The sequence below is a fragment of the Nannospalax galili genome, unplaced genomic scaffold (genome assembly GCF_000622305.1).
Source record: "Nannospalax galili isolate Female #2095 unplaced genomic scaffold, S.galili_v1.0 scaffold235, whole genome shotgun sequence".
Lineage (NCBI taxonomy): Eukaryota > Metazoa > Chordata > Mammalia > Rodentia > Spalacidae > Nannospalax > Nannospalax galili.
Window position 1 is genome coordinate 68,539 of NW_008338118.1, and position 13,343 is coordinate 81,881.

At 41.9% G+C, this 13,343-nt stretch overlaps 1 protein-coding gene and 1 pseudogene across 3 annotated transcripts in view; both read right to left on the bottom strand.

Moving 5' to 3' along the window:
- Tmem267 (transmembrane protein 267) overlaps positions 1 to 8,853 on the bottom strand; it is a 25,308-nt gene extending 16,455 nt beyond the window's left edge. Inside the window, exons 1-2 of one of the 3 annotated variants that reach the window (XM_008832922.3) lie at positions 8,224 to 8,853; positions 4,430 to 4,558 (exon numbers count right to left, since the gene is read on the bottom strand). The gene's annotated coding sequence lies outside the window, so the exon portion shown is untranslated. The other 2 variants (XM_008832923.3, XM_008832921.3) reach the window with 2 other exon arrangements.
- On the bottom strand, positions 1,536 to 2,426 carry LOC103734051 (annotated as a pseudogene).
- Positions 8,854 to 13,343: the final 4,490 nt, after the last annotated feature.

Here is a 13,343-nt window from a genome sequence, read left to right on the forward strand (position 1 = left end):
TCTGTAAACCTAAAAATGTACAGCCAATTTTGAAAGAGATGTACCCTAGCTCAGAAAAATGTTATTGAATAGGTTAATGCTGTTGTAATGAAATGCTTCTCCTAATTAAAAAAATAAAATAAACGAAAAACTATAAAGCACAAAAAAAGTTTCCTTATTTTTACCTCAATTGTCAAAGGTTTTGTATATAAAGTCATTAAATTCCTTGTTCTTCACACACACACACAAAAAATCCCCCCTTATTGCAACCTAAGACAAGAGGGTAGTCTAATGTTACTGCGTTATCCAATGACAGGTAAGCACTCGGAAAAAGATACTCCAACCTAAGACAGGCACAGTTCCCTAAGGGTCTAACAACCTTCGATCCCTAAGCTCTATAAAGTAAAAAAGGGGGATCTGTTGGGAGCCTGAGTCTCGGCATGTTGGGAGACATCTCAGCATGTTGGTAGACTGAGTCTCAGCCGCTTCTTAAAACTGCTGACAGACCTAAGCTGGCTACTTTCCATTCTGCCCACAGCCTTGGCCCAAAACATTGCCAGGCAGCCTGGGCCCAAAACCTTGGCCCACAGCCGGGGCCAGCAGCCTGCGGCCTTGCTTTAGTTTAGGTGAATAGCTCTGTTCTCGGTTAATCAGTAGATTCCTCCCTTAGAGTACATCAGGACCTCTGTGTTCTGACTGATGTGATTACCCACTCCTTGCTCCCTTGTTTTCATTCTCTAAACTCATGCTTGTGTTTCAATAAATGAGACTTGATCAAAATCCTGTCTTGTCTCCATTTCTCTTGTCTCTTGCCCCGTCCCATCCACATCCCCACTCCTCAATTCAGCCCCACTCCCCAATCCAGGTACCTCGTTGCAGACCCCGCAGGCCAGGGCATCCCACCCCAACCAATCATAATCATCATCATCATCATCATTATCACCATCAAGTCTATCAAATAGAAAAATTAATGTGAATGTATTAAATTTTCATATAAGGAGACAAACACAGATCGAGACAAAAAGAAATTTCTATTGTATTATACTTAATAAGAAAACACCTTGGACTGGCAAGATGGCTCAGTGTATAAAGGCACTTGCCATGCAAGCCTGGCCACCTAACTTTGAGCCCCAGAACCCAGCTAGAAGGCAGAGGGAGAGAGTCAACTCTACAAAATTATCCTTTGATCTCCACATGTATACTGTGGTCCATGTGTGCATACGCACACACAAAGACAAAGACACACACACACGCACGCACGCACGCATGCATGTACAAATAAATAAAAATACTCTGATCATAGCCTTAATAATATATAAAGACATTGAATGATGTCCAGAAAATACAAAGTAAGACAACACTGATAGTACTGACATAAAACGTCCAAGGCAAAATGATTAAGCCAGGTGTGGTGGCACACTCCTTTAATCCCAGCACTTGAGAGGCAGTGGCAGACAGATCTCTGTGAGATATTATTTTTTTTTTGAAATAGGAAAATTCTGTTTAGTAATACACAACAATATAATTGTATTTGTTGGCTAATTGTACTTGTTTCACTAATTGTTTATAATTCTCTTAGACTTTTTCTCCTGGTCTTCTGTTACATTCTCTGTAGGTTGTTTCTTCAATCCCTTCATTTTCCTGGTTTGTAGTTTGCTTAGGTCTTGCTTCTGCATATGAATCTTTCTGAAAGTTGATTCCCAAAAGTATCCCAGCAGATATTCTTCCTCCTCTTTGGCTTGAGAGCTTTGGGCATTTTCATAGATAACTTATAAAGTTCATCTGATGCTCTCATCTTCCTGAGAAGCAGATCCAATGAAGGTCCCATCTCTTCCAATTCAATTCGAGGAGTTCTACAATCAGATTTCTTCAACAGTAACTTATAGCTTCAAAAGAAAACCTTCCCATTCAGTGCAGTGCATTGTAAAACATACTCTAACTCAGCCAGTTGGACATTTGACACTGTGGGGCCTCTGAAGAAATCAGTAAGAAGATTTTTCAGTCTTTGATATAGTCTTGTTACATCAAAGTCATCACAGCAAATATTAACAAGGGTTTTGTTCCCTTATGGCATTTATTATTCTTAATATCTTTTAAAGATAAAAATTTCTCAGTACCTAATTCAATCATATCCAACACATGATAGTCATATATATGACCTATTACCAAATTATTTGGCCGCTTCTTATTATGGGAACCAAACATGAATAAAGAATAATCTGACTTCTTTGAAAAGAACTCCAATGATGTCTGATCCTCAAATGGTCTTGCAGTATTTTTCTTTTTCTTGTAGGTTTCTTCAGTGCATACACGTCGCATTTGCATTTCCCCCTTTAATCAGTGTGGCATTTTTAATGTTTTCACTGAGTTTGAGTTCTCTCTTCTCAGGGAATCTCTAGTCCATTTTTGTTTTGGGCTTTATGACTACAGCCAGTGTTTCTCATCATTACTGGAGACCAGCATATTCTATATAGGGAATTATGGGCCAGCTGGGGCTACAAGGGAGGGTCTGTCTCAAAAAGACCAAAAAAAAAAAAAGAAAAAGAAAACCAAAACTCACCCCTCCACCACAACAAGAACCAATCAAACAAAAAAGATTAAGACTGAAAAGGATAAAATAGTTACAATAATGCCCACACAAGGTTACACCACTTAGAAGATAAAAGGATGTTTAACTATTGAACAATGCAGCAGTTAAAAAAAAATTAAATCAAGTAGTGAAAAAGTATCTCAGAGTATCTCAAGCAGAGATACTCTAAATAATATAATTATAAATCTAATTTCATGTTCATTGGTGCATTTAGAGTAGCACCATTAAGCCAAAAGACTTGCCTATCTTTTAAGTGTTTATATATTTTATGGGAATGTATATCCATAAAATAATTTCAGAGCAAGACCTTTGTCTACTTTGTTCATCATTATATCATTATATAACTACATAAACATAGGTACTATGTAAATATTTGTTGACTGACTCAAGGAAAAATTATAATATTTGTTATGTACTAGGTATCATTAAATACAGTTCTTAAAGGTATTTAGCAAAATAATCCTTGTTCCTGGGAATTTGCATTTCAGCAAGTATGCATATCATGCAATTCCTATATTCAATAAATACTTAAAACCACTTGGTTTAAAAACCAGAATTGTGAAAAATTTAGAACTATTACATCAGAAAGTTATAAACAGTATAGTCATTTTAACATTGTTCTGGCAATTTTAATCAATGCATTGAGGGGAGGGAAAAAACAGTTGAGAGAAGGAGGGGAAGAAGGAAGGGAGAGAGAGAGATATTATCATTACATTAGGAGGGGGCATAATCAACTAGTTTACAGGTGAAATGGTTGCCTGGCCAAGTGAACCAATCAAAAACTGTTGTAATTTAAGGTGAAAAGTGTGGATAATTCAAGAGAAATACTAAAAAATTGTTTAACACACCAGAAGTAATCAGAAGGGACATGAAGTTGAAAGACCAAACATTTGCAACTCAAAATTCAAGTAGTAAACTCAACAGGAAGTACCTAATGGTTTATGGTAGAGTGAAAAATTCAATCTTCTGGAAGAGATAGCTGGTAGAACAAGTCTTCCTGAGAGGAAAGTATCTTCACCAAAGGAAAAAAAGGTTAATGATCCAGAGGAAGCAAGATTGTCTCCAAGAAAAAGAATATATTCTTTTCCAAGGAGAAGCCAGTTAGCAGTGCACCTGGTGGCAAAAGCAGAGCCAAGGAAAAAAAACCTCCAAACATTGGGGCTGGAGAGATGGCTCAGTAGTTAAGAGCACTGGCTACCCTTGCAGAGGACCTGTTGGTTCCCAGGAACCATATGGCAGTTCACTACTGTCTGTAACTCCAGTTCCAAGGGATCTGATGCCCTCTTCTGGCCTCTGTGAGCATTGTACAACATGGGTGCACCTACTTGTAGCAAACCACTCATGCACTATAAAATAGAGATTAAATTCTTAAAAAGTTTCAAAAACCATTCCAGGGAGATTAATTGAACACGCCCCACAGGAAAGGACAAACCAGAGGATGGCATTTCCCTCCCGAAGTCTTGTACTTCACTAAAAACTTCACAAAACAAAAACAACTGACTAGGGCTTGGGAGGCTTTGCAGTGTGTCAACTTAGCCTAGTTAGGATTATATGTCTCAGGATTTCCTTCCTTATATAGCTTTGGATAGTGTTGGCTACAGGTCTACAGGAAACACTTTACATGTAATTCAGAAGGTAGAGTGAAGGAGTAGCCATATATATTCCCTTCTACTCCTTTTTTTGAGACAAGGTCTTGTGGTGTAGCCCAGGCTGGTCTTTATCCTTCAGCCTCAACCTCAAATGCTAGGATTACAGGTGTGTGCATCACATCTGGCTCCTATTCTCTACTGCCTGATAGTTGGCACAGGCACAGGGCACTCTGTGGACTATGCATGCCTTGGTGCTGATCTGTCAGCTCACCTTGCTGGCCTGGGGAAGCAGCTGAACTTGCAGGTCCTTCAGCTCCCATCACATCCTTTTTCAGCTTCTCCAAATGGGCCAGCACATACAGTGCCAGGGTCAAGAGTGTCAGCCTCTCCTACAGCCCACCTACAATATCAAATTGTAATTAGAATGATTCTGGTGCAAGTTCCATTACGTCTCAAAGGGTTTCTATCTGTCCTTGCTTTAATCTGCATCCAATACCTGCCTTGCTGATTTGAAGCAACTGGTCTTAACCACAGATTCAGAGACAATGAACACACCAACTGTTCTACCAGGTCTCCCAATTCCAAATCCTTGTAATAAATCACTTATCTTTTTTCTACCACACAGAATTGTTCTGCTTTTTTGATGGACCCTAATCAATGTAGAAGCTACACCCTTTTATTACAAATGAAGATAGTATTGGTGGTGTTTTCTCCAAATTAATCTATAAATCAAATGCAATTCTAAGGTCAGAAATAAGCTTTCTAAATTCCATATGGAAGAGTAAATGCTTGTAAACTTTTGAAACACAGTAACATGAATACTGTAATGTAAATACATCTTGAGCCAAAGTATATGTACAGGTGGGGGATAATGGATATAAATTCCTAATTGGTAGAATGAAGTATTACTCCAGACCCTGGTATCAGTTGGAGTTCTTGAGTGCACAGAAAACACTCTGGCAGTCAGTACAAGCAAAATAACATACACATATATATGATATTGTGCATGCCGGGCATGGTGACACAAGCCTGCAATCTCAGAACTTGGGAGCCATAGGCAGACGGTTACAGCTAACCTAGTCTACACAATGAGATCTAGGCCAGCAGGGTCATACAGCAAGAACTTTGTTTAAAAAAAAAAAAAAAAAAAAAAAAAACGAAACAAAAAACCTAACATCTCTAGGTAAGATTCTGATGCTCAGAATCTTAACAACTGTGTTCCTTTATCATTTGGCTGCCTGCGACCAGAGCATTGCTATCATTTGCATATTCCCCAAAGGTTCACGTGCTTGCTGGCCTGGCCCCTGGGTGAGGGTACTGGAAGTATTGGGGAGAGGTCAGACATTTAGGTGGTGAGACCTTGCCCTTGAAAGGGATCATACTTGTTGAATTCTTTGGTAGTTCTCTTGAGAGAATTGCTAATGGTTCCATCCAGCTTTCTGATGTTTTGTGCTGAGATCTGTTTGGACTCCCATGTACTGTAATTACTGCCATTCATTACTGAGATGAGACACAGCCAAGTCCACATGTTGGTGTGGCCTTACAGGCATCTGAAGTTTGACTGGGGTTGAAGGATCTGCTTCCAAGGACACTTGTATTTTTGTTCTTCTTTCACCAAGCAAACTGTTTGATAATTATCATTTATAAAGTACATCTTTACTGTATTTTATTTGTATGTGTTCCTACTCAATCTATGATGCAGTTATTTGTGAACTGCAAGTTTTACTTTTTCATGTCACTTTAAATTTGGAGCATCATTTAAATATTTGAAGTTATCTATTGTTTTTGCTTTTTAAAATTTTATTCATGACACTTTGCTAGCTACCCAAGCCTGTTAGAATATGTGTAGGATTAATAACACACAAGTAAATATTGTGATCATAATAATTGTTTCACGAATGAAAATGTAATACAATGGATTATACTGCCATCATGAAATTTTCAGCTAGGTGAATACAGACCTTCCAGTTTTTGTGTCTGCCTTTTACGATGAGAGCTGAAAAAAGTCTGATTAAATACATACACAGACAGTTCAAGTCACAGCAAAGCTTCTGTGTTAGGCTTCTGAGTAGTCCTCCTAAATAGCTTTCCTACTCCCAGTTTACTGAAGGGGGAAATTATTGCTGCCACCGACACTGCTACTCCTCTCTGATTTAGCTAATAATTTAAGCTTTCTGTATCCCAGTTCCCATCCAGTTAAGTGGATAGAGGTATTTATATCACTGGTTCAAGGGATCACCTTACAAACGTAAAAATTATATGCACTAAATATTTAAACACATTGACTTCATTGTGCATTCAAATTGTCAATTTTTTTTCTAATAGATAATGGTTCATACTTTGTGGTATTATAAATTCTGAGGTTTGTTGAAAGGATTCATGAGTTTGTAATGAAGATATCTTTCATTTTGCTCAGGTCTTTATATCTGGAAGTCATTATTTCTTTGTTTTGGATGAATGTGTAGAAAACAGTGCTTTGGCAAGCAAGTTTCAGTACTGCCAATGACCAGTAACTTGAAGATTTTTGTAGATTCTAGTATCATTAACAAAAGAGTTTTCCTCTGCAAAGTATTTTAGGGAAGTGGGGCCTAAATTTATATTCTATAAAGACACAGAAATCTTAGCATAGACTTTTCATGTGTCAATATATGAACAAATACCTTGGTTATTTATAAATTATACTTATGCGATCATAATTTTATTACTAATTGGTATTTCAATAAGGATTGAACCCAGGGTCTCATGAAGGTAGGCAAACACTCTACTACCTAGCAACATGCCCATTCAATATTAGTAATTACTTGGGATGACTAGTGTACCTTACCAGCCAATTAATTACCTATACCATAAATTTTTGTGACTTAAGTCACTCTCTAAAATGGCCTGACTCTGTCTCATGTCATCCACCTATGTTTGCTATAAGCAAACAGTACCAAAATGAAGCCTTCCAAGATTAAAGATGATAGCCCCCCTTTCCTTAATTTTATATATAATTTTCAGGTCATTTTAATTATATGCTATGAAGTACTAATCAAACATTTCTGTTCAAACAGTATTTCCAATGGGTCATCTTCTATTTCAACCCCTCCTCCAGCCCTAAAAGCCAAGGGAAAAAGTCCAAACCAAAGATAGGTGTAGGCCTGGATGGAGTCCGAGCACTCATGAAGCTGTGGCAAAAAGATCACTTAAGCTCAGGGAATTCTAAGAACTATGTCTCAAAAAACAACCCCCCGCCCCCAAAACTATCTTTATTTTGCTTTACGAATAAGTTCTCTTCATTGAACTACAGCTGCTGAAAAAGTTAATTTCTAAAAAACTTAAGGCTTAAAATACCAAAAGCAGACGCCAAATCAAGTCCAGATCATTCACAAGGGGAAGAACACAAAATCTTTTCAGTCCATCGGCTCTCCCTCTGTACATAAAATATCTAGTGCCTGTGACCGCTACGAATAAAACACAATTCTAAATTTCTGCACCTTTCAAATTGCAGCAAATTCCCGAAGTCACGCTTTTCTACGGTTTGTGTGATGCAATCATTTTTAGAATGTCAACTGTGAAAACGGGGTAAGCCTAATATTTGCAGGCTGTGGCGCGCTCCCCCGCACCTCCAAACGACCGCAGTGGGCTGCCTGGAGGAGACACTCCCCGCTCCAGCTCTGGGCTCCGGTAAAAGCCAAGACACGGCCTGGAAGAGAGCGTCTACCGAATCTGGAAGGTGCCGAGGAGGCTGAGGGAGCTGCGGGGCTGTAGACGACTCCGCGCCTGCCGTCGCAGCACGCCCGTCCCACTAACACCCCGAAGCCCAGTCTCTAGCCTCCGCCGCACCCCTCCGGCCTCCCTCTGGCCCCCAAGTGGCCGACCATTCAGTCCCTTCCGGCCAGCCCTTGCCGCAGCCCAGCCATACCCACGCGCAGATCTCCTACGCGCAGCCGGAGCGAGGCCCCGCCCCTCGGCCGCACCATCGAGACGCTCAGCGCCGGCCAGAGCGGCCCAGCCTGCCTGTCCCGGAGGACGCCGGGATACCGGCCCGATTAGGCGCTCTAGCACGTTGGTTTCTCGGCTTACCTGGCACCGATTCACCTACTGTCCCACGATGCATCCAAGTTGGCGGCGAGACAGCCGAACGGAGAAGTTGCTTCACGTTCAGGACGCCCGTGGGTTTCGAAGGTGAAGAGGTGTGCCCGCTCCCTCCAGAGAATCCGGCAGGGCTGGCGACCAAGGACCGCGCCATTTCTCCGGCTACACACAGCGGCGCTTCACTGCCCCCTTGGGGATTCCTCAAGGCCCTGCTAGACTGGAGGGCTGGGAGCTAGTCTTCTTATTGGCAGCAAGAGCCGTCTAGATGCGCAGGAGGCAAGAGCAGCTGCATACCGGTAGAAACTAAATCGACTCCAAAGTCTCTTTACCGACCCTGACTACATCCAGCTGGCTCAGTGCCCAGCAAGGCAGGTGCTGTCTTGGCACCAAGGAGACACGGCATGCAGTGCCTTAGAAAGCACTAGCCCGCATGCTGGGAGATGGCTTAGCACTTGTACTTGAAGACAACCTCAATTCGGTTCCCAGCATCCACGCGGTGGCTCACAACCATCTGTAACTCCAATTCCAGGGGACCAGACTCTTCTGGCCTCCACTAGCACTGCAAGCACATGGTGAACAAACTTACATGCAGGCTGAAGTATTTTTTAAAAAAATAAAAAGCACTGGCCCCAAAGGTGATGCCAAAAGAGGGATGTTCTTTCCTTCTCCCTACTTAGGAGATGGAAAGCAAGACAGTGGGAATAGATCAAATTGCAGAAAACACCTAGGCCACTTCATATATCCTAGAGTTTTTAATCTGAACTTTTCATGTGTATACATTAGGACTTGGAGTACTTCCTGTCATTTTTTTTTTTCCTGCCTTATGTGTTGATGATAACTAAGCAGGGTCCTTATGGCCGCCTAGGGTCTGTTCTCAGGTCCTTTTCTTTGCCAGGTAAAGAATCACAAGGAGGAGTTCTCAGGGCACACAGCCAAGGTATACTGAAGCATAAGCAGCACTCCACATAGGGACAGACTCTCCGCCTGGGGATGGGATCCGAAGCTCCGGCACCATCTAACCATCCCCCTTGGAGAGGCTGGGCTTTTATATTCCATAGGTTAGGAGGTAGGGCTGGGCTCCTCTTTCCCCCTTTGGATTGGACAGGGCAGGATGCATGTTGTTGATCGGTTCCCTCATGAAAGCAGGAACCTGATCCAGTAGAGCAAGGGCAGGAAATTTGAAATCCTGGCAGAGCCCACTGGCAGCAGGACCGAAGCCCACCATGTTATATGCCAGAGTCCGGATAAAAGTCACCAACACCACTTAATTGAAAGCATCAAGGTAAAGTTGAATTATGGTCAACCAGGCTGTCTATGTTGGGAATAGAAGCAGCCTCGAACACCAGTTTGCCAGAATATTTATGGGAATACAGAAAGCAGAACCGGTGGGCCAATCAGGTTTATGCAACATAGCAAAATCTGAACATAGCAACCTTCAAATTTACCAATCAATCATGAGTTATTGCACAGACTTGGGCTTGGGTAAGTGAAGCAGGTTTACAGAAGTGAGATAAGTGCTTATATTATAGATAAGTGAAGCAGGTTTAGATAAGCAGCCTAGATTACAATACCCTGTGGCATGCAGTCAGGCCATTTCTCAAAATTCGAAGTTGCTTCTCCCTTGTATGGTATCTTTCATTAGTAGGGGAAAGGCATGTCTCCTGAAACAGCTGATTTGGGCAAAATGCAGTAACTTAGTTTAGCTGAGATAATTCATTCCCCACCTCTTTTGGTAACTAATCAAATCTTTGATATTTTATTATTTCTTACTGATCTAGTTTGGAGGGAGTTGTATTGACTCTGTATCATCATGAGTTTATTATCCAAGATTTTACTTTTAAACTGTCTAATTTTTACCTTTTATTTTACTACTTTGAAGAGGTAACCCTAAAATCTCTTTGGGATAAGAGCTCCAAAATACTTTTAACATTTTTGGGCCTTTGGGACAGAGTATTTTGCTAAAAGGCCTAAGGACATTTTGACTTTTAGCCAAGAAAGAAACTGGCTACTTTTCTTTGGGGTCTTTTTACCCTAGCTGCCTAGCCAATTTTTATCTCCTATTTTTATAATACCATCCTCTGAAGAGGCTTACCCAAATTGCCAGTAGGGAATTGGGTTGCAGACTCTTCTGGCTTCTTCCATGCTGAACAGGGCATAGGGTGAGGCAATTAGGGTACCCTCTTCAGTGGGTCTATCTAAAAGACTCCCAAATTGCATAACTCAACAGTAGGGAGAAAAAGAAGGTGCTTGACCAGTGCCTTGGAGATATGACAGAGAAGTAAAGGCAAAAATAGCATTACAAGTGTTAGGGAACCAGAAAAAAAGTCACAACAGGGAAAATTTCAAATGTCCTTTGGAATTTCTTGATGAGAGCTTCCCAAACCATCCCTCTATTAGGTTTCTCCTCATTTTTCTTTTGTCTTCCAAGGCTGGACTTGAGAGTGATGGACTCAGAATTTGCTTTCAGGTATTTTGATAGCTGTTGGAATGGCTAGAATCAGCCTTCTAGACAGGGAGAGAAAAATAAATGTATCCATCATTTTAGAACAATAGTAGCTGCAGATGGGCACTACAGTATTGGAGATCAAGAATTGAAATCTTACACCTGAGCAGCATTTTCTTGTTAAGAACAAAATCATTACTGAGAAATAATTGTCTAAATAACATTTTATCTGGACTTAAGTCTAATGTCTGGGAAATGCAATCCTTTGGACTCTTAAAGAAATATACTGATTATTTTAATTTTTTATTATACTTTCCTTTTGGGTGTTTAAGACTTACAGTTGGCCCAAATAAACCAGTTTATTTTTACTTTAAGGTCAGTTGAGGAGCTGGTCCTTGGGGGTCACCTGGGCTTCAGAGGAGACCCTGGCTCCTTAAGCTTTTCTTTTACCAGTTCTATCTACATGAAGATAAGTCAAGAGGTCCTGCTTGACTGAGGCTTTGCTTGGAAGCATGGAGGAAATATTTCTTCTGTGTTGACCCTCCTCTTTGCAGACTGGACACTGGTTTGAGTCCCTCTGGTGGAGTCTCCATGACCTCCCTGAACAAGAGGACAGGTGACTCATCACAGTTACAGTGAAGGAGAGTGCCCCTCAGACCCCCTCCCTCAGACACCCCCCCGCCATATCCTCTGAGAAAAAGCTGCCTTCCACCTGACTCTGGAAATCCCTTCCGTTGTTCAAACCCTTTCCTGGTACATCTGTTTATGGTTCCTGTGGGAATGGTCTGGGGCAGAAGAGGAAGAATGTTCTGCTCCAGGTAAGCTAGCCAATGGCTGTATAGGTTAAGGCTCTGAAAATCAGCCCAAGATTGTTCAGATCCTTTCCTGGTTCTTCTGTTTATGGTTTCTATAAAAATCCTCTGCTTTGTGGTTTTTATGCTTAAAATCCCTGTGCTTTCACTGCTCAGGGTAGCAGCACAGCTCCCAAGACTGTCTGTGTCCCCAATCAGTTGGCTTCAATAAAGCACTCTTTTTTTTGGGGGGGGGTCTTTTTGAGACAGGGTCTCCCTGTAGCCCCAGCTGTCCTGGAACTTACTGTGTAGACCAGGCTGGCCTTGAACTCACAGAGATCCACCTGCCTCTGCCTCCCAAGTGCTGGGATTAAAGGCATGTGCCACCATGCCCAGCCAATAAAGTGCTCCTTTTTACTGAGACTCAGTGTCTGAGTGGTCAATTCAGGGAATTATTCAGACCCCGAACATTTTAGGGGGGCTTGTCTGGGATTCCCTAAAAGACCCTCGGTCTGTTTTCCTGTCTCTTTTGTTCTCTGTTTGGTGCCCAACAACATCAGATCTGGTTTCTCCCATGGTGAGTCTATTTTGATTTCTGTTCTGGGTGTCCTGACTTCTGGGGGCTCAAGGGAGAGAAACTGGATGCAGTATTCCTCTCTGAGCTGGAGGACAGGGGATGCCCCAACCCCCCATCTGAATGGTTGACCGCTTGTGCCCTCTGGGCCTTCGGTGTCAACCCTAATCACTCTCACAGTGAATCTCTGAAATGCAGCGCCTTTGTTCAGTGTCAGTCAAGTCTTGAACGGATCTACCCGATCTGACTTGCCACGCCAGCACATCAAGCTCCGAGTATTCTGGGCAGAGGGCGTCAGGATTGAACAAACAATCACACCATCATGGAGTGGGAGGAAGGACTCTCTTTATTGCTTGAGACAAGGGTTTAAATACCTTTTCAGTAAAGGAGGTGGAGTCAGGACACATGATAATTGGGCATTCCCCTGATCACCTGACTGTAAGGTTAGTTTTGGGTCAGGGTGAACTTTTCTTAGAATCAGGAGGAAGTCCTTGTGATAAACAATTCCAGGAAATACCACAGATACCCAAGCTCTTACAAGGGGGAGGCGGAGGTCAGGACGCCATGTCCCTGCATCTCACCCCCCCCCTTTTTTTTTTATAAGGAAGGTAACTCTATCTTAGGTCGTTCCGGAGGGGTCACCCTTACCTGTCACTGGGAGACCTCTTCCCTGTCTTAGGCGGGAGCCCTCTCACAGAAAGTTGCCCATCATTGAGAATACCTTCATCTTTTGTGTAGCATCTGAAGCCACACTTGTGGGACATTTGTATGGTTGTGTGAAAACTTAAAAGGACTTATTGGGTAACAGTTTGTCGGGATTGAATTCTTCTGAGCTTTCTACATAAGACCCCAAAACACAAAAATCATAATGAGTATGAAATTGACAGTCAGTGATAAGGAGCCTGCCCACCTCTGTATCCATCCTCCAATTCCTACCATGGTATTCCATCATCCTTCTGCTGATATGGCAGGGACTCTGGTTTCATTAATGGCAAAGGTCACATTCCATGGTCCCTTAAGAAAGGCATTCAATTGTTTTACAGCATTGGAGGCATTTTGTACATGGTAATGGGTAACACAAATATGATGAAAGAAATGAGAGCATGTTAGCTGTTACATGGCCCAAAAGGCATCAACTCACAAGGCAGTTTGTTGATGTAAGTTCATTAGTCCAAATTGTATGTGTGCATTGATTGAGTTCTGAGTCTGCAGGGCTTCACTGACTTTTCCTGACAAGGTATCAACTGTGGAAGCTGTAACCGCAGTCTGAGACAGGCGATGCCAGCAGCGACATTACCCT